A 24,832-nucleotide genomic window follows, 5' to 3' on the forward strand; every position below is an offset into this window, starting at 1 on the left:
CTGTGACATGACCAATAACATCCGCACTTCTCCCACTCCAGAATGATTGCATTTGTAAACAATATGTACTCATTGTGGCGTACTGACAAACAAGTAACGTGCCACTGTTTTAACAGTGGATATAACATGGCCGCTTTTATTGATTTTACAAATGAGTAACCGCCCATGAAGTATTACATTTCTATCTCTTTGGTTCAGCGAGTATTCAATTTACTGCAATTTTAATTCACACTTCAGACAATGCTATCATTGCACTTAGTCCTATATCGAGATCAATACATCTAAACTGAGTTCAATAATCAATAATAGTTGCACGAATAGCATTGACGGATCGGACTTCGAGTCCTGGCCTCTGTTTGTCATGACTCTTCTCGCACTTCGGTTTGTAGGCAGTCCCACATTTTATTTCTTGGAGGGGGTTCACTCCATAGTGTTCGTTTTACCATGTTTCTCGAAGGGGTTGGTTCAAGTTCTTTGGATTAGGCCCAACTCGCTACCTGTCGTGTACCTGTGCCCTGCCATTCGACCTGGCGGGTCTGGGCTGCGAATGCTGTGTTCCACTTACTCCCCTTGGTTGGCCTCCTTTCACCCTGCCATAAGGCATCCCCAGATGAGTGGCCTTTATTTGCACACTGGCTTACTAGGTGTGCTTACGCTCCATTTTGGTAAAACTTTCCTTAATTACCGCCATGCTGCCTGAGAGGCCGGGCAGCTCCCCCCCAAAATAATATATATATATATATATTATTATTATTATTATTATTATTTTTTTTTGCTTGATTATTCCATTACTGCAGCCAGGTTGGACCAGAAGATGCCCATCCCTTCCGCTGATAGATGTACTCTGTCTGGTCGCCTGGGGTAGATCAAGCCATGGCGTATGCTCTCCAGCCCGTTCACCTTGCAGTACTTGGCGACTGCGATGTTCAGTTTTCGTCTGGAGTTGTCAACTGCTTTGTTTGATGTGGCCTCCCGCCACAGGATTCTGGGGATAATTTCTGACCAGACGATAGTGGTGTTCCCACACCGTCTTGTAATTCATAATAAAGTTTGTCTGATTTCGCTCAGGAGGACCTTTCGCCCCACCGTGGTCAGGTCGTTACCACCAAGGTGTATAATTATCATGTTGGGGTGTCTTACCGCAGCTTCTAATAAGCTATGTATTGTCTGCTCGAGCTGTGCCCACTTCATACCCAGGAAACCCCACCATCTGATTGTCTTTGTTGATCTTTTTCTCTCTCTGGTATGGACGTTCTGCTTTCACCATGATTGAAGCCTGGATACGAAGGAATGCCCAATCACCCATATAGACCTGGGTGGTGCACCTATCAATGTAATCACAAACAATTCCCTCTACATCAAATGTGGGCGTATGTAACTTTTATAAGTGTTGGATTGCCACCTGCCTACCGTTTTGATGGTGCTTTTATCTAAGCCTAATACTGCTGCTGTTGTAGCAGCCCCTATGCGAAACGAGTGGGAACCAAAATCTGCTGGGGCCAGGCCTCCTTCCTTCAATGTTTTGCTCATGACTGCCTTGAACTGGTATTTGCTCAAGTATTCCCCAGTGTTGTGCCTGAACAGAGGGACAGGCAACCCAGGGTGTACAGCTATGTAGTCCTTTAGAATGCAGACCGGGCAGTACTTAGTTTGACTTATGCATTTGATTTCTACCCGTGTACCCTTGCCCTGCTGATCCATTTTTGACCACCTTAGTAAGAGGTGTACCTTGTCGGGCTCTAACTTGCAGTCGTCCGCCTGGAGGCAGTTGTCACCCCCTAGCATTTTTGCTGAGGCGTCCAACTCGCTTAGAAAACCCCCAAAGAAAGCTGTGGAAAAAGCTGCTTTGAATAAACCCAGTTCATAAGGCTTGTCTGTCACCGTTTCCAAAGTGTCTATTAGCTGGGCCAGCTTGCTGAAATCTATGGGGTGCCTGTTGTCTGATTTAGGACCTTCAAACAGTTTCCAGCTCTTCATTGCGGTTCTGATATAGTGTGATGCTGTAGGGTCTATGCCTGTCTGTAGTTTGGAGTAGTGCGCTACCGCTGCGAGGTGTGCCTGTGCCCAGGACTTCGTTTTTCCCTGCTGGTAGGCCCACTTGATTAAATGTTCTACTGCCGCCCTGGTTGCAACTGGGTCACTGAGGGATTCCAGCCCCCCTATTTCCATGAGAGCTCTGGCATATTTGGCATACCTTCTATGTGTCTCTGGTTTGAGTGCGTTATGCACTAGTATTGACAGGTCGGCTCCGCCAGTTCCCATAAGCTTTCTGGAAAGGGTGTCATCACTTGGCTTGCCTCCTGGGCTAGCTTCCTGAATCTGTCCATCTTGGAACGAGAGAGAGCGTCTGCTCGTGAGTTTTTTATTCCTTGGACATGTCTTGCCCTGATGTCCAGGTTGCCCCTGAGCTGAAGGCTCACTAGACGCCTCAACAGTCTTAACGTATCCAGGCAGGATGCGGACCCCTTGTTAATGGCCATGACAACGCCTAGGTTATCTGACCACAACGTTATCTTCATGTTCTGCAATTGGCCCTTCCAAACTGTCATAGCTACCACTATGGGGAATAGCTCTAGAAATGTGATGTTTCTGGTGATCCCCAAATTGTACCACCTGTCTGGCCATTTACCATTGCACAATTCGCTGCCTAGTATGGCCCCAAAACCACAACCGCCTGCGGCGTCAGTATACAATGCAATCTCCTTGGCTGATATCCAGCCCTCTCGCAAGATGAGCAGGTCGTTGAATTCCTTTAGAAAGGCGTCCCACATGGTGAGGTCTCTTTTTACCGCTGACCCCAGTCTAACACGGTGGTGTCTCTTGCGCAAACCTGATGTAAGTTTGCTTAACCACCTGACAAAAACTCGCCCTGCTGAGATCACCCTGGTCGCAAAGTTAAGTTTACCGATCATGCTCTGTAACTCCCCAAGGGTAGCTTTCTGCTTGCCCTGCAAGGATTTGAACTCTTCCCTTAGTTCCCCCACCTTTGCCTCTGGTATCCTTGAAGTTCCTGTGCCTATATCTAGCTTAATGCCCAGGAAAACTAGGGAAGTTGTTGGGCCTGCCGTCTTGTCTGCGGCTAGGGGGACACCCATGTCCTTTGCCAGAGTCTGGAAAGAATTCAGTAGGCTGGCACATTCACCTATGCAAGCTTTTCCCACGAATAAGAAATCATCCAGATAGTGCATTTTCCCTCCCGCTGGGTGTTTCTTATGTAGAGCCCATTCTAGGAACGAGCAGCCCATGGGCATCGCTTTGTTGATATACACTTGTCCATTGTGCTGGAAACCCAATAGGTAAAAACTGTCTGGGTGTACCGGCAGTAGCCTAAAAGCTGACTCTATGTCCACTTTTGCCAGCAGTGCCCCTCTGCCTGCTGCCTTGATTATGTCGATGGCGTCATCTACTGTGGCGTAAACTACCGAACAGGCTTCTTCTGGGATGTTATCGTTTACCGATCTCCCCTCTAGAAACGACAAGTGATGTATCAATCTGAACTGGCCAGCCTCCTTCTTGGGCACCACGCCCAGTGGGGAAATGATCAAATCCTTTGGGAGGGGGTCAGCTAGGGGCCCTTCAATGCATGCGAGGCTCAATTCTTTATAGATTTTCTGGCAAATTACCTGTGGGTGTTCCGTGGCTGATTTCAGGTTCCTTACAGTGCCCCCTACTACGGACTCCATACAGTCACTCTTGGTGAAAGACACCCCTGTGACATGACCAATATATTTTTGTCCCCATCTGCTCACCTCCTAGCTCTTATCTAGCCTTTTTAGACCATAAAACAAGGCACAAACAAAAGATAGTCGTATGCCAGCATTTACTGATAAAGCCCAATTTTGCAACTTGTTTGCATCGTTTGATTGCAAACAAGAGATGAGGAGTCCAGAAGAAGACAGTGGAGCCATTGACATATGCTGAATAAACCAGACCATGCCAGACTTGGATCTCAGTCTCCACACAGATTTCCACTGGTGCAAGAGCAGCAGCGCAGAAGACCCTTTGCAGAGAGGACAGAGAGGACAGAGAGAAAAGGTCAATGTGGTCCAGGTGTGGGTCAGGCTTCAGGGACACCCGCACAATGCTATTGTTTAATTTGAGCATTAAACAAACCTAAATACATTCTTCAGTATCTGAAGAGTGAGGTTGAAACTCACATCTTTAAAGAATTCTACGTCGCAATGCATTATCCCTCCTCAACCTGGCATTTGTTCCTCTTACTCGTGACTTTATGCTTGCCTATGAAATTGTACAGCACTCCGCTGCCTTTTACCTAAGGCTGCATTATAGATTCACCATACACATACATACATCCCTGAAAGATTCGAATAAAGTCTCAGAATAAGGCCATAGAGATGGGTTTTGTTAAAATGCCACTGGCCAGGTACAATAGGTAATGGGGGAGAGAGAAGCTGTGTCTGAAGACCAATGACAAAGAACAGGGAGCAGAGAGTGCCACTGTCGGCACAATTGCCCCCCCCATGTACTAGTACCAAAACACCCTCTCCCCCAACAACCCCCCTTCTAATGTGACGCATCGACTGCAAAGTAGAGCCACAATGCTGCCTCCCAGGGATCTGATAAACAATGATGTGTATCTGTGCACGAGCAGGCAGTGCCACACATAGGTTTTTAAGGTATTTTTCATTGTGCACAGTGTATCGCACGGATTTCCTATATTACAGAAAAGTGAAGCTTGCAAAGTAAATTCCTCTATCCTTTAACTATGTTACAATGCATCCGCCCCATGTGGGTGATGACGGGCACAGGGCACTGAAGGGAAAGCCCCTTGCCACAGGAGAGGGTGTGGGTGTAGAAAGGATGCCACGGAATGAGACAAAAGTGTCATGCTGGCAGCTTCAGCCAGTGGACTATTTACGTGAATGCACGTAAAAAAAAATCGAAGGGAACAGAGGGAGAGAAGTAAGAGAGGGTGAGTCAGAATGCGCTCAAAGGCTTCCTGTGAATACACCGTTCCATGGCCAAATCTGCCATATGAGAGAAACTATTAAGACATTTAAATAACCGAAGTGAACTCAGAATACCAAACATCCATGATGCAACATTCATGGCAGCAAACAGTCAGGCAGCACCGCAGCTATGCTTCAAGTGGCAAGATCCCAGCTCAGGAAGACACTCTGGCCCATATTTATACTTTTTGACGCAAAACTGCGGCGACACAGTTTTGCGTAAAAAATATTACCGCCGGCTAACGCCATTTCTTAGCGCCGTGCGGGCGTCAAATTTATACTTTAGCGCGCAGCGGCGCGAACCCCAGGTGTGAGTCATTTCTTTTGACACACACCACAGCGTTACGTCGTAAAGGAAAACAACGTTAACGTGGCAGAAATGACTGTGAGCCGGTTTACGAAGCCGCAAACCGGATCTGCACGTTTTTTTAAGCAATTGCGTCAAAACTCGCCACAAACACAGCAATTTGTGCAAGGGAGAGCCAAAATAGATCCCAGATGCTTGCACAGACCCCAGGAAGATGACAAAAGACCAGGAACCAGCGAGGAGGACCCACACAATACCCAGGACAGGGAGAAAAAGAAAACAACGTGTTGCTTCAGTGCAGAGGAGCAGGAAATTCTGGTGAAAGAGGTGACGGAACACGAGCACCAACTGTTTGTCACCTCAAAGTTGCCAATCAGTAGGAGAGAGGCAATATGGCAACAAATTGTTGACAAGATTAACAGTGTGGCAGAAGTACGCAGAACAGTCATCGAGTGCAAGAAACGCTGGCATGACTGCATGCGCAGGACCAAGAAAAAGATGGCCAGAAACAGGAAGGCAGCACTGCAGACTGGAGGTGGGAGTCCAGCACACCAGGAGCCCCTGGACCACGTGGAGGAGATGGTGGCAGCCGTCATCCCTGAGGAGATTGTCACAGGGATTCAAGGACAGGGCAGCGCAGACTACCAGGGGACAACACACATGCAGGGTAAGTCGCATGGGGAATTAAAATGCACTAATGTCATCTGCAACGGGGAGGGTGGACATACCCACTACACAATGTATGTAAGTCATGATATTCAGGGAGTGGCATGGGTAAAGGGGGAACGGCACGGGGCCTGGCCCGAACTGAGGAAACCTGGGGCACACCACTACACAACACCAACAACCTTTGCATAGGGGTATGCTGCAATGCCAAGGATGTTGCAAAGGTAAAGCCAGTTCAGGAGGGCAGGGCACAACGTAAAACTGGCAGCCCGTCACAGGTCAGCGACTATACTCCCTACATTAACTAGGGCCCAATTAATAACCTCTGGCCATACCTACAAGTGGAATGTACCATTGACAACTTTTGCCACTACCACCTCCGCTGTGTGTGCAGGTCAAGTAGCTAATGGCAGTAACGTCCCCATGGATCTAAAACACCCAAATTAGAGGATTCAGGATGACAATGTTAACAATCCCCTGAATTCAAGACAAATGTTCCTGTCCTGTCAAATGGGAATGTTCATAGTTGCCGCAAACATCAGCCAATGTGATCAACATTAAGGGGTACACAGCACTAATCTCATACCCATGCTGCATATGTCAGGGTCCACCCTTTGCCTGGGTCACAATGCAACATCCCAAATGTCATACTGCTCAGACAACAGCATTGAGGGGGAGGACACATGTAACTGGTCACTGAAATACACCTGCACAGTCAGAGGAGGAAATAGGACACTGCTACGACTATCAGGGCAATCCAATGTACCACACATTCCCCAACATCAGCAGTACACATTAACAATGCTGAATTCCAGATCGTACCATAACAATGCTATACATAGTATATGCTACATCTCAACTACATATAGGTGGATGTGAAAGATCAGAGACTAGGGCAGGTCCAGATTGTTAAGTGTGGTTCTAGTGCCATCAGAGCACCCACAGCCAGTGAAAGGCCTCACCATGAGAATGGAAGTAGACGGAGGGTTGTGTAGGACAAGAAGGTGGCAATTCACAATTTGGCCAGAACCAACACCTAGAGGATATGATGCTGACAAGTCAACAACCTGACCACAATACATGTGACATGCAGGTGGGGCATAGGCCTGGGAGAATGCCAATCTGAAAGACAGGAACAATGAACAGGAACCAAGATCACAATGTGAAAATAAACGGAAGGCAGGCATGTCACATTACAAAGGCCACAACACAGACACACTAATTGTACCGTATTTCATTGCAGAGGACGATTGATCTCCTGCGGATAAGCCTGTCCAGGACTACCCTAATGACATGGATGACGAGCTGACAAACATCAGCCAGCAGAACCTCCAAGAGGTCCTTGTAACCCTCCAGATCCCAACCTTCAGTCACAAGGAGGAGCACAGAACTAGCAGCCATCACAGAGGACCCACCCACAACACCAATTGTACTTCCTGCCAGCTCCAACACAGCTGAGGACTCTGACGACACTGGCACCAGCTTTGAGCGAACTGTAGTTGGAGTACAGCGGGAGCTGGCCAAGGAGGTGCGGGTGGGGATGCAAACTATGGCAGCCAGCCTAGAGGGGGTGCGTTCGTGCATGATGTCAACTGAAGAACAGGCAGCAGCTATGCAAGAGCAAACAACTATCTTGCAGGAAGTAGAAAAAAGGTTTAAGGGAATCAGCACAGCCGTAATACAGTTGACCCAACACCTACAACAGCAATCCTGTCAACGTGTGCACGAATGCAACATTGAACCCCTCAGGGCCGACCTGGCTGCCTACTACCGTGATGTGGCTGCTATTCTTAAGAACCAGCAGATCCTCTTTGCTGCAGTACTGCCCTTAAGACCCCCACAGTTAGCAGCTACCGGGATGTCTGACTCCACGTCTTCACACACTGAGGTGTGTGTTGCCCCTTCACAACCACCACCACCAAGGGTAGAGGAGACTACACACACATCAGAAGATGAAGACCTGGAACAGACCACCTTCACACGTAAGAGTACCCGGTAGCAGTAGTCCCTGCCACATGGCCACCTATTACCAAGGTCCTGTGCTTTGTAACATGCCAGTCTTGCAACAACTGTACTCAAGCACTGTTCTGCAACCCACTGATTATCTTGTCAGCCTGCCCTGTGATTGTCTCTCACTAACTCATTAGCAAATCCTGTCCCTCTGCACTGTCTGACACTTCACCCCAGCATGTCCAATGACATGACCTTTTGCACTTGTGCAGGATCACAATGGAAGATGTCACAATAATGGACTCACAATCATGGACAATGTACAGATAGCACTACAGCGCTGTTAAAATAAATAGCACTTACACAACCACTTTGTCTCTGAGTGTAATGTGACACATCAACCGTGCAGTAGATCAGTGAAGTTTGCCTCCTGTCAATTGTTATAGATTGTCAATACAACTGCCCTGAAATAATGTGGGCTGATAACTATGCACAGTGACCTGGATTATACCATCATCTGCCCTTCCTGAGGGTTATTTCTGAGGAAAATAGAAACTATACACCATAATGCTGTGTTGGACAGAATAACGCTTCCTCAAGGGATGTCTAAGCCAGAAAATAGTACATTCAAATTTTCACTTCAAGGCAAAACTAACATATGTGACATTTGCCACAAATTTAAGCTAACACACACCAAACTGCATGAAGGGATGTGTATGAGTTTACATCCAAATAAGTAACCATGCTGAACAGTGTAACAATTGATCTATATGAGTTATGTACACTATGCTACAAGAGAGCATACTACCACTCACCTTATAAGGATTTCCTTGGACATCAGACTGCAGTCAGACTTAACACAGTGTCCCCAATACTAAATCTGGAAGCACAGTATGTGACATTGAAAACATACTTCATGAAATAACCACACTTTGGGATCCATAGTAACCGTGATTGGTGGTTGCAATGAATGGCCGAATCTTAGCTAAGTAGCTTTGGGGTAGCTGCCAATGTAACAGCTCAGTTGGGATATGGTTGCAGCATAGGACACAAATTCTAATAAAAAAGAGACAATGTTCACTCATGCCAAGGCCCTGATCTACAAGCATTTGACACATACTGTTAAGGGTTACCTAGATATTTATTAAACAGTAAAAACAGAAGTTAAAACTAGGGGAAACACCTACCTAACCTAATCTACTCTAACTACTCATTACCCACAACTGTCCCTAACTAACCTAAGCTAAACTTACTTATCACATTTAACGAAACGATCTAAACATCAACCCCCAGCCCCCTTATAAGACGGGGCACATGGAGGACAACAGATACTAACCTAAACACACACTATCCTATACTAAACAAATATATATTTATTGTAATTTTTTATTTTGTAATTTTCTTTTTTTGTGAAAAACACAAAAATCCCAACATTGCCAAACACACACCCACCCACACACATAATAATAAACAGTAGAAATATTCTGAAACCCCCACCCACTACTACTAACTAAACTAACAGCCTATACTAACCTAACACTTAGCCCCCTAAACCCACAAAGTGTAAGAACCAGGAAAGAGGAGGGAGGGGAGGGAATCATGTCCGTGTAGATGCCTACAGGTTGGCCCTCCCCAGGGTCTTCTTTATGGAATGCACCCACCGGTTGACCTGTGCCACCTCCTGCTGCAGTCTGGTCATCTTACATAGGACTCGGTCCAAGTTCCTTTGCATCTCAGCAAAAGCAGCAGAGTCAATGGCTGCAGCAGGGGTGGTCTGGGTGCCAGCCGAGGAAGTATGGGCCCGTGTTGTTGCAATGGCTGTAGGCTGCCGTGCGGGTGGTGCTGTGACTGGTCCTGGAGCTGTTGCAGTTGATGGTCCCGCAAAGGTCCCAGATGCTATTGGTGCCACCTGGGTGGTAGTGTTGGTGCTGCTGGTGGTGGTTGTGGTAGACACAGAAGCGCCCCCTTGTGCAAATGCCCTCCAAGCTCCGGAGGCTCGTTCATGGCGATATCTTCTGCCCATGTTCCGGTACCCAGACTCTACATCAAGTATGTGGCGGTATCGAGGTGCCTGGCATTGAAACTCCCGAACCTGGATGGGAGTCATATTTGCAGCTGTGAAGACAAATAGAAAATCAAACATTAGGTACTGCATTGTGTGAAATGGCACAAGAAGTAAATCAGACAATACATCTAATGTGCTTGTAACAGCAAATATCATCATACAGATCACTGATTGTCCCTGAGGAAGTACATGGCAAGCCAGCCTACAAATGTCCTATCACACATAGCACATCCAAACCCTACAAGATGGGTAACAACTGGCATGATTTTGGCATCATAGTTCTGCCAGTTGTCAGCTAAAAATCATGCTGCATATCCTCCACCACTGCCAGGGCACCAAATGTCTTTGTACTGGATGGCAATCTGGGGCCACAAGAGGGGGGGGGGAGGGTGGACAATCAACTAATAATTTCTAACAACGAGGACACCCAGGAAGCTTTGGAAAGCTGGACATGGGTTTGGCCCAGCACACATACCACAGGTAAGGAGGAACTCCAAATAGGAGACAGCCAACCCTTTGACAATCCCATCAACACTTATCTTTGGAAATGCAGACCTTTGTCCACATCATTTACTACCAGTAAGCCATGACTTACAACAAACAGATAGATGCAAGAACACCTCTGGCCATGAGCTGCATGCACACAGAGGCCATTGTACTCAAGTGCCACATACTCGTAGCACTACATGTGGAGCTACATGCTGCTAGGAAGTTTAACATACAGTCCAACATGTTCATTAGTGAATAGGGAAGCAGAAGTCTGTGGGTAAGACTTTGGCATCCCTATTCTGGGAGAATCCGGTTCTGACTGGCTGATCTCTATTCACATTGTCGTGCCTACAGGACTGACCTAGAATACCAAAATATGACAATACGATAAGGATTGGCCAACTCAAATATGGTGATAAAATGATATTCCACTCATGGAACAAAACAATTATTGCCCAGCGCATCACACCTTGCTATGTGTCCAACACACAGGAGTCCATCACACATCACACATCACCAGCAAACACAACACATAACAGAAATATCAACACTTACTGGAAATGTCTGGGTCCTCAAATCGAGCCACCTTGCCAATAGTGTAGGGTGCCGGTTCACCAGTAAGGCATGGAAGGGAGAAATGTTCTCAATGTCTGTGCACTCTACAACAATGCCAAAGACAAATGCTATGTGTAAGATTAAATCAGAAAGTAAAGCCTCTCAAACATGATGATACTGCATCCTACATACCACTGCAAACATGTACAGACCCAGGGACTCCAGTGAGTGATACACACATATCTGCACACATGCTGTGGCCCTAACTATCATGTGATGGCAAACATGCTCCTTCATTAGTGAGCAGACAAAATCATGGAGTGTATTCCTCTCATCATGTGTATCCATGAGAGACATCCAAAGCCACTTTCCGTGAGGACTGCATTACCAGTCAACCAGCCATTGTGACTATGACCAATTTCAGACACACAGGTACAATGTAGAGAGGGCCAGGGACAGTTGTTAGCCCTCAATTTGTATCAGTTTTTTCATTTGATGTGGCACAGCTATGATGCGTTGTACCAACCATAGAGATATGAACCCATGAGCATTCCTTTTGCCTGCCATCCCTAATTTAAATGTGGCACTACAAACTCCAAATATCAGTCTAAGATGTTAGCTGAGCCCAGCTAGAACTTGTTACAAATCCAGATCAGACATGTATCCGAAAAGAATAGAGTGACACAATTATTCCAATTATTTTCGGGATTTCCATGATCGGTTTCCTGACACACTCACCGAACACACATGAAACATATCTTTGCACCACATTGCCATCATCAATTGACGTGAAGCCTGCACTACTTTCAGGCTCCTGTTGTGTTTAAAGTTAGTCTAGCTGTTGCGTCAACAAATTACGGTAATGTGTCGGAAATTTCTACACCTCACAGGCAACTGTGGCCTATATCTATACATATTTTGCACCAGATTTGTGTTGCTGTTTGACACAAAGGCGGCGCAAACTTACTAAATACAATTGTATTTTGTAAGTTTGCGGTGCTCTTGCTTCCAAACAGGTCGCAATTGCGGTGCTAACAAAGTAGAATTATGTCCCTGTATGTTTCACTAGCAATCCACATGTTCAACAACATTGCCGGCAGATATTGTAAAAATCAGCTACTGTCACTACAGAGCATTTAAACGTGCACATTAACATGATTTGTACTCACCAACAGGGCCACCAATCACAATCCCCAGGTGATCCAGCAGATCTTGCTCCCTGGATACAAGGTCAGCCCAGCGGTGCTTCAGCTGGTGGTCATTGTATATCCTCTGCAGATGATTCAACACCTTTGCCCACCGGAGCCTCCGTGCCTCTGTGTGATACCCTTGGATCACACGACCACCTGCCTCAATCATCAGGGGTAGGAAATGGCACACCAGCCAAATGAACCCACCCAGCTCCTCCTCTCCCATCCTGCCAAGACGAGGCCTATCCAACATAATGGTACAAAAAAGAAAGAAGGGATAAAGGGGAACAAAGGAAAACAGGGGGAAAGTAGGACAGGAAAAATGCAAAAAAACTACAAACACAGCCCAACTATACCCAAACTATCACTACCCACAACAGACTCACAACAAAGACAAATGTTGACAACACAAATGACCACAAAAACACTCAGACAGGATACCACAGACAGTTATTATACACAAAAAGACAATTTAAAGACCACACTGGAGACAAAATCACTAAATGCACAGAGAGACAATTCTAGACACTGCCACACAGTCAGGAAATATCACAGACTGCAAAGTGAAAGTAAAAGTACACCCACTGTACCAATTCTGTAAACAGGATATCCTATCACATCACTTCCTGCCTAAAATGCGGTGTGTTTTTATTGTCATGCGTCAAAATATTATGACGCTTACAGTCTGCGTGTCGTTTTTTTTTTACGCACAGGAGTAGAATTAACCCCGCATCCATATGGTTCAAAATTGTTTCAAACTTAACCAATTTCCGGGGGTGCAGTGTGGGAAATACCGCTCAGGGCTAATGCATGTTTCAGGGCATTGTGCGTCATATTTCGAGCATTTTTTACGCTTACGCGGCAACATTTCTGGCATTAACTGGGTTTGGGTCATTTTACCATTTTAATGGTACATGACAGTTGTGACAATACTGAGATAGGCTGATTGCACCCACTTTGGGCATGACGGTGTATGGGCACATGTGACACATCATACTACTGCGGACCATGATCCGCTACTTCCGCTACTTGATGTACAGGATTTTCACTCGTGACTGACACAATAGATGGCCAAACGTGTGGGCTACATATATGTATTACCCAAATTGGGCATTTTTGGCATCAGGAGAGGATAGCAAGGTGACGCACATAAGTACAATTACTCAATGCCTATGGGTCAATGTGTGTGATTTGGCTACTACTATTGTTGTTGACCCACTGTATGACCATCACAAGATGCATTATAGCAAATATGCTTGTATGCATGTGGAGTCAATGTGTCTAACCCTCAGATGCAAGTCAGTGTGGAAATGAGAGAGGACATGTGTTAGTGATACATGTAGCAACAACTGCTGTGTGCACTTTCTAGTTTTTGGGTAACATAAACACCACAAATGACAAAACATGCACTGGATAGATAGCAGACGGTTGTTCGTGTCAATGGTCCAACACTTGGCCATCACATGTCCTGGAATGTTGGATACTACTTCCTAGGCACTTGTTGGTGAACCCACCATGAGTCAGGCACGGGTACATACTAAGTGGGTACCGTGTTTGTGACACAGAGACCAAAAGATAAACCACATTTGTAATGTTACGCCACAGTTGAGGTCATATAATTGAGCCACGACTCTCCTGTGGCAGTGGAGGACCAGCAGACCAAGCAGCATGTGGCCACATATTTTCAGTGGTCAAATGCATCGAGGTGTCTGGTTCATGTGTGTGGGCCAATGTTTAGCCTGTATATTTTTAGGGGTCTATGTTGTCACAGTTACGTCCAGGTCTAGTCATGAGTCTGTGGCGGCTATTCCTGTATCTACTAAGTATCCTTCGGAGATCAATAGAAGTAAAGCCAATGAGGATTTGAGAACTCACATGGGGATGGTCCAACCCTGTCACTGCAGACGTGTTATGAGACTGTCAACAGGGAAACCTTGGTGTGCTGAGTAAGTTAATATCTCAGGATGCTTGTACCGGCAGGTGTCATCACAACATTTGTACACAGGTTGGCCTCTAAAATTCCCACTGCATCTGGGAACATCATAGCCTCTGTGCTGAGTATTCTCGCAGCTATTCACCACGCACGCCCCATCAATATGTTGTGAGCAATGTGAATCAGTGTGTGGACTGTCAGGGTCCTAACATGTGCAGACATTTCTTGCAAATTATCTGACCTTGCTGGTTCTGCTGGATGCACCATACCCAATCCCTGCATACGGACATGGTACACTGTCACAATTTGTCACTCATGCATACATGAGACCCAGACAAGGGATAGGCCATGATTTGGGTATTTGGAGACAAGTTCCCAACAATGGTACGATAAATAAACATATTATGCTATACAATGTATTTGAGTATGCATTGTAGACCCACCTGACAAAATACCCCAGGAGGAATGTGAGGGTTGGGAAAGCAACTATGATACAAATGTAGCCACAAGGAACCTTTAGGGTAACGCACAGACAGGAGCCAGTCAGGCTAACAGGATGCAGGGTCAGTCAGGATCCAGACATTTCACAAGGTAAATACACAGTGGTCAGACTGAGACTGGTCAGAGGAGGAACAAGACAGTTGAAATGTAAAACTGTGTTTTTCCTGTGTTTTGGAAGGTGACACATTAACCCAAGGGCTGTGTTACACAGCTGAGTTACACAGCAATGCATAACAGTGTTATCGATAAAATGGTAGCTTCTATGCTGTTCCAAGCATCTGCAAGGGCAGTGCATGTTCAAATGGCTGGTCTCCATGGAGGTGCTCACAGGTGTGTGCAGCATCAGTCTCTCCCAAGTCCTGTATGTGAGATTCAAGTTCAAAGGGCCAACAGTACCGTTCACATGGGAATCACTGTACAGGTGATAACAGGTTTTAGAAACTACAAGCCAGTGCATTATTTAATGTGACCTCCATGCAGACAGAAGTATAATGACTATGGCATACCATACTAAAGGGGGAAGCACACTGGATTAACATTGTGAGTCTGGGAGTGTGTAGAGGAGGGATTATCTGGGTACACATATTACCAATCTAGGGACCTCTGAAGACGGGTGGGGTGAGACCGGGAACACAGGTGTGTCAGGACTTAGGACATGGGCTGACATGTACATGGGTTGTCATGTGCGCAATGCTTGTCATACCTGTGGCACTTGTGCTATCTATTTTCTGCTTATATGGAATTCTAGTCACACACAGTCCTTGCAAAGATAGGTGATGTAACAGTTACTGCTGTCAAGGGTCTGGTCATACATTCCTAATGGTGTCTTAGTTGTGTGCCATATGCTGCAATGAACCATGTTGCCCTTCAAATGTGAAATGTACAGGATATATGTCATTTACAGTGTGTGTGTGAATGTGACTGTAGATTCATATGCATCACAATAGCTTTGGAATTGTCTGCGTCCTGATCGGTATATCAGCAATGCTCCATGAGGCCAAACTCTTATTCTGATACTTAGAGATAATGTTATGCAAAAATGATTACCCAGACTATGATATGGTGATTATTATAGGTGTTTATTTACCTATGTTAAAACAGTGGTGAAGGTGAGTTGAGTCAAAAGAAATTGCGGATAATATGTTGGCACCTACGCAATCCTGCAGCTGTGTTTGGTTGGTCCCCCTCATGTTGATGGCCAGCATCCTCCTCTTCCTCCTCTTAAGGCATTTGTGGCTCTGGTTCAAATAGGGGAATGTTCCTTCGTACACATATGTTGTGAAGGATGGCACAGGTCAAAATGATCTTGCAGACCATTTCTGGTGAGTATAGGAGGCTGCCTCCAGTGATGTCGAGGCACCTGAATCTTGACTTCAGGATGCCAAAAGGTCCTCTCAACTATGGTGCGTGTCCTCCTATGTGCCTCATTATAGGCACGCTCTGCTGCAGTGCTTGGGTTGGCAAATGGGGTCATAATCCATGGCTGTATCCCATACCCCTGATCAGCTGAAAAAGAAAATGATTGAGAACATGTTGATGTAGCTTGCCCCATAAATATCACCTTGCATGGCAGTAGTTCTCTTGTGTTGTCTGTGACTCATTGGTGTTTGTGTTATTGTGTTGATTCCTAGGCTTCTAGGATGTACCATCAGCATTGGGTTGTTTCCTTAGCTGAACAAGTGTTTGGCTGCTGACCGGATGTCAGCAGTATTTTTGGAGAGTTGCAGTACAGTGTGCACTCCCTTGCATTGTGACTTGCGATACAGGTGTCCCTGTGTCTTAACTGGGGGTGAGATGATAGTTCCATACACAGAATCAAATCGACAGTGGTGGTAACACGTTTGCATCTATGTGCCCTGGACATCCCATACATTTTGACATATGCAATAGATTAATTTAACAATCAGTGAGACCCTTAGATTCTGCAAGGTGACAATTTGCCAAACTTCTCCGTACGTTGTGATCACTGACGTGTTAACATTTGACTGTATACTAATTTCACATGTGTGACAAGTTCACTGCAGACCTATTTCTCTGCCCTTGCCAAGTTGACTCAGGTTGTAACGTGTACCTAGACTACTGCACATGGTCTAGTTCAGCTGGCTAACTTGGTTGTGAAGTTGTCATTTTAAGTTTCCGAAGGTCGGTATGGCAGTACATCTGTTGTGTGTGTGTTAATTTGTCACAATGCATATGTGTAGGAATGTGCACTTTCCATATTGTCCCATCAAGATGTGTTCTTCGCACAGTCCACTTGCCTCTTGGTAGTGGGCAATGTGAGAGCAGGAGTGATTTGAGATATTGGAACAGCCTCAATGATTGCACGTGACCTTTATTGTAGTCATCATAATGCTATGTGTGTCATGGTGTTTGACCTGCAGCAAAAAACATTCCACACCCCTTACACAGTACGTATTGATTTGAAGGGTGTTTGATTGAGTGTTATTGATGTGATATTGAAGTTTAATCTTCGCAGATGTACTGCCAGTTGGGGCCGTGTGTTTGTCATTGTGTTGTTTTACATTTTCCCCTTGTGTCTGTGGAGTGGCATCAGTTGTTATTTTGAACGGTCATTTGTCCCTATGTGTGTCTCCCATTTGGGTGAAGATATCAAACATGCCTAGCGGTGTCACAACCTCAGTGTGTTCCTGTCCATTTGTCGATGTCGTGGTGTATGTGTTCTGTGTCCTAGAGGGTTGCTGTGCAGTGTGTACTTAAGTAGGTTTCTGTACTTACCAACAAGTAGTCCATTTCCATACTGTCCATCCTGGAAGTGTTGATTGATGGTGCAGTGACGGAAGATGAATGAATCATGGACACTCCCAGGATACTTTGCCACAATGTTGGTGATCAATCCCTGGTGATCCAACTTCCTGTTGCGGTATAGATGTTCAGTTGCAGCAGGTGGCACAATGCGGACATGTGTGCAGTCAATGGCACCAAGGACGTGTGGGAAGCCACTAATTAGGTAAAACCCCTGTTTTGTCTCCTGCTGCTTCTGCTGTGTGTTGGGGAAGCAGATGTGGCGGGTGTGAGTGAGATGATGGCATCCAGTACCTTGGGCAGGAAGGCGGAGAATGATGGCTGTGAGATCCCAGCAACCAGGGCGCCAGTGGTTTGAAAGGAGCCACTTGCCAACATGTGCAGTACAGCTAACAGCTTGGTTTCTGGTGGAATAGTGCGGGGTGTCTGCAAGCTGGGTGCCAACTGTGGCTCAGTGTTGCGCAGCAGCTGATGAATGGCTTGCCAGTTCAGCCTGTACCTCTGGATGATGTCATGTTCCCTGAGGCCATGAAGGGTTGTCCTGGTGCGGAATATCCTCTCCTGCCTTCTGCGTTGCCTTTGGGGTCCCTGCTGGTGTTGTGGAAGCTGCTGTTGCTGGTCCTGTGCTCTGCGTCTGCGTGCACGCTGGATGAGAAGCACCTCCATGTCTTCCTTTTGGAGCTCTACTGTTGCTTGTGTGTGTTTTCATGAAATACAGGTGTGTTTGCCCCATTTTAACGCCTGCCCTGACCCAGGCGTAAATTTTTGATGCAAATCGGGCTGTGCGTAATTTTCCGACTCTGTCTCCCGGCCGTGCGTCATTTTTGCGCGGTTGCATAAATAAGGCGCATGGGTGTTTGAGTCATTTTTTGGACGGGAACGCCTACCTTGCATGTCATTAACGCAAGGCGGTTTCCCGCATCAAGAAAATGACGCACACAGTGGGATTTTGGCGTTCGCAGGCTTGTGCGTCAAAGTTTAAATATGGTGCACGGTTTGCGCTGAATGTGCGTCAAATATTTTGATGCACAATCGGCGCAAACAGAGTATAAATATGCCCCTCTGATTCTGAGCACCAAAGAAGTGTAGCCTGAGGGACAGCTCTGCTACCTCATGCCCAAACCTGTTAATTCCATTCATTTCTAGATCGGTCGATCTGGTGCCTGAACCTATAAATTCTGTATAGCAGAAGAAAGCAGCAGATGTTGCAGTCTGACAGGAGAAGAAATATGAGGGTCTGGAGGGATAGAATTACAGGAGAGGGGAGCAGCTCAGGGCTTGAAGAGAGACATGGAAGCATTAGGCTCGAGCCAGAAGGATGGACATACATGCCCGGATTTGGAATTTGTGACCTGGGATTTGTGAGCTGCAGATTATGGCGCAAGCCTGTGATCCTCAGCAAATACTGTATTTCATTTCCCAAACCTCTTTACCTTACTTCTATAAATCTTCCTGCTGTCTTCAGGGTTGAGTCTTCAAGGCGGCAGGTAGGTTAGAGCTGAGAAGGGATGGGATGCAGACAACAATCAACATAGGGCCACTCTCCCTTTGTCCTTAGAAGTGCAGTCTGCAGACAACTGTGCTGGCGAGGTGAGAAAGAATTCCTGGAGGCTTGCAGCACAACAATAGGACAGAGGGCGAGTGGCCTTTGTGACCTTTATGCTATGACTATCAGATTGGTCACGGGTAACTGGAGGCAGGTCACAGGTACGCCAGTCTAATGGCGCTGTGAATCACAGAAGAGAGGGGAAAATATTTTGTCTCCTCGTCCCCCCCACCCTTGTCCCCTGTGTCCCGCCTACTCCAAAATCTGGGGGGATATATCCCCCACATGCCTCACACTTCCCACTGCCATGTACATACATGCGCAGTAAGGGGGAGTGCTGTGCACCCATCCTTTTAAAAGAAAACTATACTAAAGTTTATTATCATTTTCTTTTAAAGGTTTTGCAGCTGCCGCTGCTGACAGGGGGGTGAGGGGCGACGCTCCTCCGCCCTAACAGAGGAGCCACCCCTGAGTGCACCTCCTTTTCACCAAAGGGAATATTTTTTTCTGATGATTAAACCGTTTTAGTACACTTGCACCCACTCATTCTGCAGTTATTTCCTTTCCGTTTCCCACCCAGAAAAAAAAATTGTCTATCACCATTTCCATGGTGGTTCATACAAATGTTTGCGATTACCCACAAACTCTCACGTTTTGGGGTGGTTTGTGGGCTCGTCCACACTTTCCAGAGCATCACGCCCTGGAATATTAGCTCACCACCCATTGATCGAGTTTACAACATATACAGGGTACCAACGATCTGAAGATTATCACCCAAACACTTACACCCGTATAACTCCAGGTGAAAACTGGAGGAAATATTAGTTCGATGTGGAAATTATTATTCGTCGTTGAATTACAGTCCTCCTGATTACCTACCGATATCCGGGTTAATCAGCCGTGTACTGATAAAATTATTGGTGCCAGTCAGATGACCATTTTTAAATTAATTTCACAAGTAAATCAAACTATTAAACTTGTTGCTGTATGATTTTGTTTCCTTCGGACTAGTCGGCGAATCGAAGTGCTTACGTACATTTCAGGATTAGCCGCTAGATGGAGGCAAACACAAGCGTTTCTAAACAAGTCAGAGTACTTCCAGCCAAGCGAAATGCCGGTGAAAGAACAATTGTTTTCTGGTTCTAAGTCGCATTTTTATATCAGCTGCCGTCTATAGGGAAAATTTAAAAAGCAGTGCTCCGTAATTAATCGTTCGATTTCTTTTACTGTACATTGAAGAACGTTGTAAGCACCGTGAACTTGCTGAACGTGCTGAAATTCCTGTTTGTCTTTTTGTTTCTCAACATTATCGGGAAAACTTCAAAATTAAGAACCCTTTGGAAATGGCTGTTAATTAACAAAACCAATCTCTTTATGCACGTCTGGGAGATCAGAACATCAAAGGCCTATAATGTGCATTGTAACCCTACACACTTCCTGTGTTGCTGGCTCTTTCCTTTTGGTCCCCCTGCCTTTGAACAGCTGTAAATGAGATCCTTTCATGAAGCCGAGCACAAGCTGTGACTGCCAAAAACATAGAGGAAAGAACGTTCCACTCCAGCAAAATGGTACCCCTCTAGGCTAGATAAAGTTTTCAGCTTGGATTTGTTTTTGGTAGGTGCTTTATAGGACTACAAGCACTCTGACAGGTACATTCATAATGCATTGGAGCCTGCAGTCCCTGCATAAAAACCTGTCTCTAATTTCCTCATGATACGGGAACCTGCAGTCCCTCGATAAAAGCCTGTTTCTAATCCCCTTATTAAATGCGACTTGTGGCATCTCTAAACGCCTGTAATAAAATAAAATGACGTAGCTGCTGAACTGTGATACATTACAGTTGAGTTCTGATCCCACAATGCCTGCTGCTAGAGCCAGAAACCAGGGTGAAAGGCAGGACACAAGGCATCATTATAACTGCAGCTTAAAAAGCGAAAACTAAACCTTTTTCCTTTAAATGCGTTTGTTACTTAACAAGTATCTCATTCACAACAACACCAACTCCTCTTCAGATCTCTCTCCCCTACATTGCATTACATCATTGTGTCATGTTACATACATCTTTACGTTCTAAGATGCTATTCATCTCTCTTCATAAAACCAGGGAAAATAAAATATGGATAACATTAGTATTAATAAAAAAAGATAACTTTAACAGGCATAGAAACAAGACTAGACAAACTTCAACTATTTAAATTTTAAATAAAATATTACTAAGCACATTCTTCAACATTTCTGTCAAGCACCAACTAAGAAGTGGTTCATGAATTATTGCAGGATATAATCCTTTTAATAGGAAGATATCCAAACATCTCTTCCCCTCACAGTATTACCCGACATTATATCATTTGACTCATTTCTATTAAATCCATTTTATTTTCCTTCTCACCCATGCTTTTTTGATAGTTATCACAAAATGTATTACATTGTGAAACTCGATTTAAATTCCAAATTCAACATCATGTGTTTTCAGAGCATTTCTAAATATGTTCACTAGTCTTTTAGAGACAATTAACTTGGACCATTCTTTTCTTCCTGAAGGTGCTTTGATGACTAGTAAGTCTCCTTTCTTAACATCAGCTAATTTAGCCATTTTTCATGTCAACCAAATGTTTCCTCTTGTTTTGTTTCTAATTGGCTGTAACCTTCCACTCTCCCTCTGCTCCATTATCTGCACACTCTGTACCACTACATTCATTCTAGACACAAAATAGATTTGGACTCCGAACATTGAATAGTTCAAAACGAGTTTTGCCTTTTGAAGAGTAATGAGCTGCGGGATACACTGTCATTCCTTCATTGTCCTTGCAACCTGTGTACATTCTTTTATAGATCTATTAAATCTGTCTATCATTGAATTAGTCTCAAAATGTTATAAGGCACTTGCTTTGTGTTTACACCCATGTTCCTCTAAAAGTAATTAATTTCATTTTCTTAGGTACAAATTGAACACCATTATCTCATGACAAAGGTTCAGACAATCCTTCTCTATCAAAAATATCACTTACAATTTTTATTAGTGAAACAGTAATCTCTGAAACATAATGATTTTTTGGCCATCATGAGCACACGTTCATGGCAACTAAAATGTATGGTTTCTGACGTTCGCCTCGTGAAGGTCCTATAATGTCTATAGCAATTTCCTTTCTGGCACTTTTTGGAAGATTCCTGCATTTTATATGAGGTTCCATTTTTTAAAAACTTTATCACTACAGGAGACTTTTAACCATCAAACACTAATCTTTCTATTTCTATGTCGATACCAAGCCATCATAAATCCTTTCTAACTCACTTTTGGTCATCACTATTCCCATGTGATTTTTTATGGGTATTTCTATTAATCTTCATCTAATAGTGACTGGGGGTACTAACCTTGCCCCTCTAAAAATGGAAACATTTTTAGACAATTTTTCCTTGACTGCCCAAACAGGCTTGTATCCATCACTAACTTGAAAGTTGTTCCTAATACTTAGACAAGTGTAGGAAATTGGATTACTGATTAAGGAGTGTGGGTGAAACCCAAGAAGCAACCACAATCCTTGTCAGGGTGAAGTCACAAGCAATCCCAAATCAACCTGTACTTAAGCCTTTTGTAGCTTGGCACAAAAGCAGTCAGGCTTAAGCTAGAGGTAATGTGTATTTATGCAGCACTTCAAACAGTAAGAAAGTGAAACACAACACAAGAAAAATTCTACACCTATTTAAAAACGTAAAGTAAAATGTAAACAAAATAATTTGACATCAAAACAAATGAAATCCAAAACGACAAAAATCCAATAAGTAGAACTGGAGATATGCAATTTTAAAGATTTAGGTGAAAATAGCCCTAAAAAGCAGAAAGCATCAACTGTGGTCATCTGGTTGCGCCAGACCAGGATAAAGTCAGAACTTCAGGCTTACCAGCATTGTAGCATTGACTGGCAACAGGGATCCTGTTAGGCCCGATGAACAAAAGTACCTTAAATCTTGCTTGTTGAGCAATGCTGAGTCCGGAGTCAAGGATGCATCACGCAGTGGCGATTTCTAGGAGCTGCAAAGATGCAATGCACAGTCCTGCCTCATTGTGGAAGATGCCATAGACGAGAGGCTTGCGATACGAAGTCCTGCATTGATATACATCCCACTCCCAGCTGGTTCAGAGGAAGCTGAGAGGCTTGCGATGCAGAATCCTGCGTCACTGTTGATGATGGCATCAACAAGGGGTTTGTGATGCCAAGGTCTGCGTCAATAATGCGTCATGCAGCAGTGGTTCCTAGAGGGCTGTAGACTGTGATGCAAAGTCTGGGGATGGGTCACACAGTGGTCCTGATGCAGGTTTTGGGGAAGTGATATGTTGTGCAGATGCTTCGATCCAGAATTTAGGAGCTCTGATGTGTTGGTTCTGCTGGTACCACAGTTGAGCTGGCAGAGTACTTTCAGGCCCACTTCCAAGGGTCCAGGATTTGGGTGGCACCACTTGGGAGTGCGTGACTCACAGCTGCAGAATCCAGATGCTGGGTGCAAGATGGAGAAAGCCTATTCTGCCCTGAGGCTTCTGATCGGGAAGCCAGCCAACTAGCACTTAGTCACACTGTTGGTCCTGGGTTGAAGATGCAAGTCCAGTCCTTCCCACTCAGGCAGGGGGTAGCAGGGCAGCAGAGCAGTCCTTCTTCAAAGTCTTTCACAGGTCCAGCTGTATACTGAAGAGTTGGAGTCTGAGACCCAATATTTATACCTGGTGCCTAATTTAAAGTAGGAGAAGCTTCTACAGGATTCCACCCTCCGTAGGTGCTTGAAATGTCCTGCTTCCCTGCTTGGCCCCAGTTCATCTGGGGTCACAAAAGACTAGTGGCAAACCCCTTTGTGAGAGTGCTCAGGCAGGGCCTTTGCGATGTGCAAGTGTGGTAGGTGACAGCTCCTCTGCCTTGTTAACTCAGAGTGGCCCATCCTCCCAGCACATAGCTTCTCCTTGTCTCACTGTCTGGGAGAAATACACCAAAGACAACTGCTAACTACACCTGTGACCCAGGATACACACAGCAGACACCCAATAGTTAGGACAAGAAAATGCCAGCTTTCTAAAAGTGGCATTTTCAGAATTGTGATTAAAGATCTGACTTTACCATTAAAAAGGGCTTTTAATTACAATCCTTTAGACACCAAAGTCAACCTTTCCACCTGCTCCCAATTGAAAGCTATCACTTAGTAAATGTAATAAGGTAAACCTAATGTTGTCCTATGGGACAGGTAGCCCTTGCAATAGTGAAAAACAAATGTAGGAGTTTTTTCCTACCAAAACAAGTAAAACTTATAAGTACATGTCAAACTTTTTAAATATGTTGCACTCTGCCCTCTGGGCTGTTCAGGGCCTACTCTAATAGTGACTGTGTGTATTAAAAAGGAAGGGTCAAACCTGGCCAAAGGATTATTTTGCCAGGTCAAAATGATAGTTTAAAACTGCACAGACAGGCTGCAATGGCAGACCTGAGTCATGTTTGCAGGACGTAGCACAATTAGTGCTGCAGGCCCACCGGTAAGATTTAATGTAAAGGCCTTGGGTGCATATAGTACCACTTTACTATGAACTTACTAGTGAACTAAATATGCCAATTGGGTGTAAGCCAATTTGACCATGTTTAAAGGAGAGAGAACGAGAACTTTAACACTAGTTAGCGGTGGTAAAGTGCACAGAGTCCTAAGGCCAACAGAAGAGAGATCTGCAAAAATACAAGGGGTGAAGGCAAAACATTTGGGGGAAGACTACCCTGAGGCTGACAGGTCTACTAATACATTTTCCAACTTCTCTTAAGTTGTCATCTTTTATCACTCCTTCATTTCAAAGTTACTCCATCATGGCACCATCTGTTATTTCACAAACTTCAATCCGTTCCTATTCCTCCATCATGATCCCAAATTTC

The sequence above is a fragment of the Pleurodeles waltl genome, chromosome 3_1, assembly GCF_031143425.1.
Source record: "Pleurodeles waltl isolate 20211129_DDA chromosome 3_1, aPleWal1.hap1.20221129, whole genome shotgun sequence".
NCBI classification, from domain to species: domain Eukaryota; kingdom Metazoa; phylum Chordata; class Amphibia; order Caudata; family Salamandridae; genus Pleurodeles; species Pleurodeles waltl.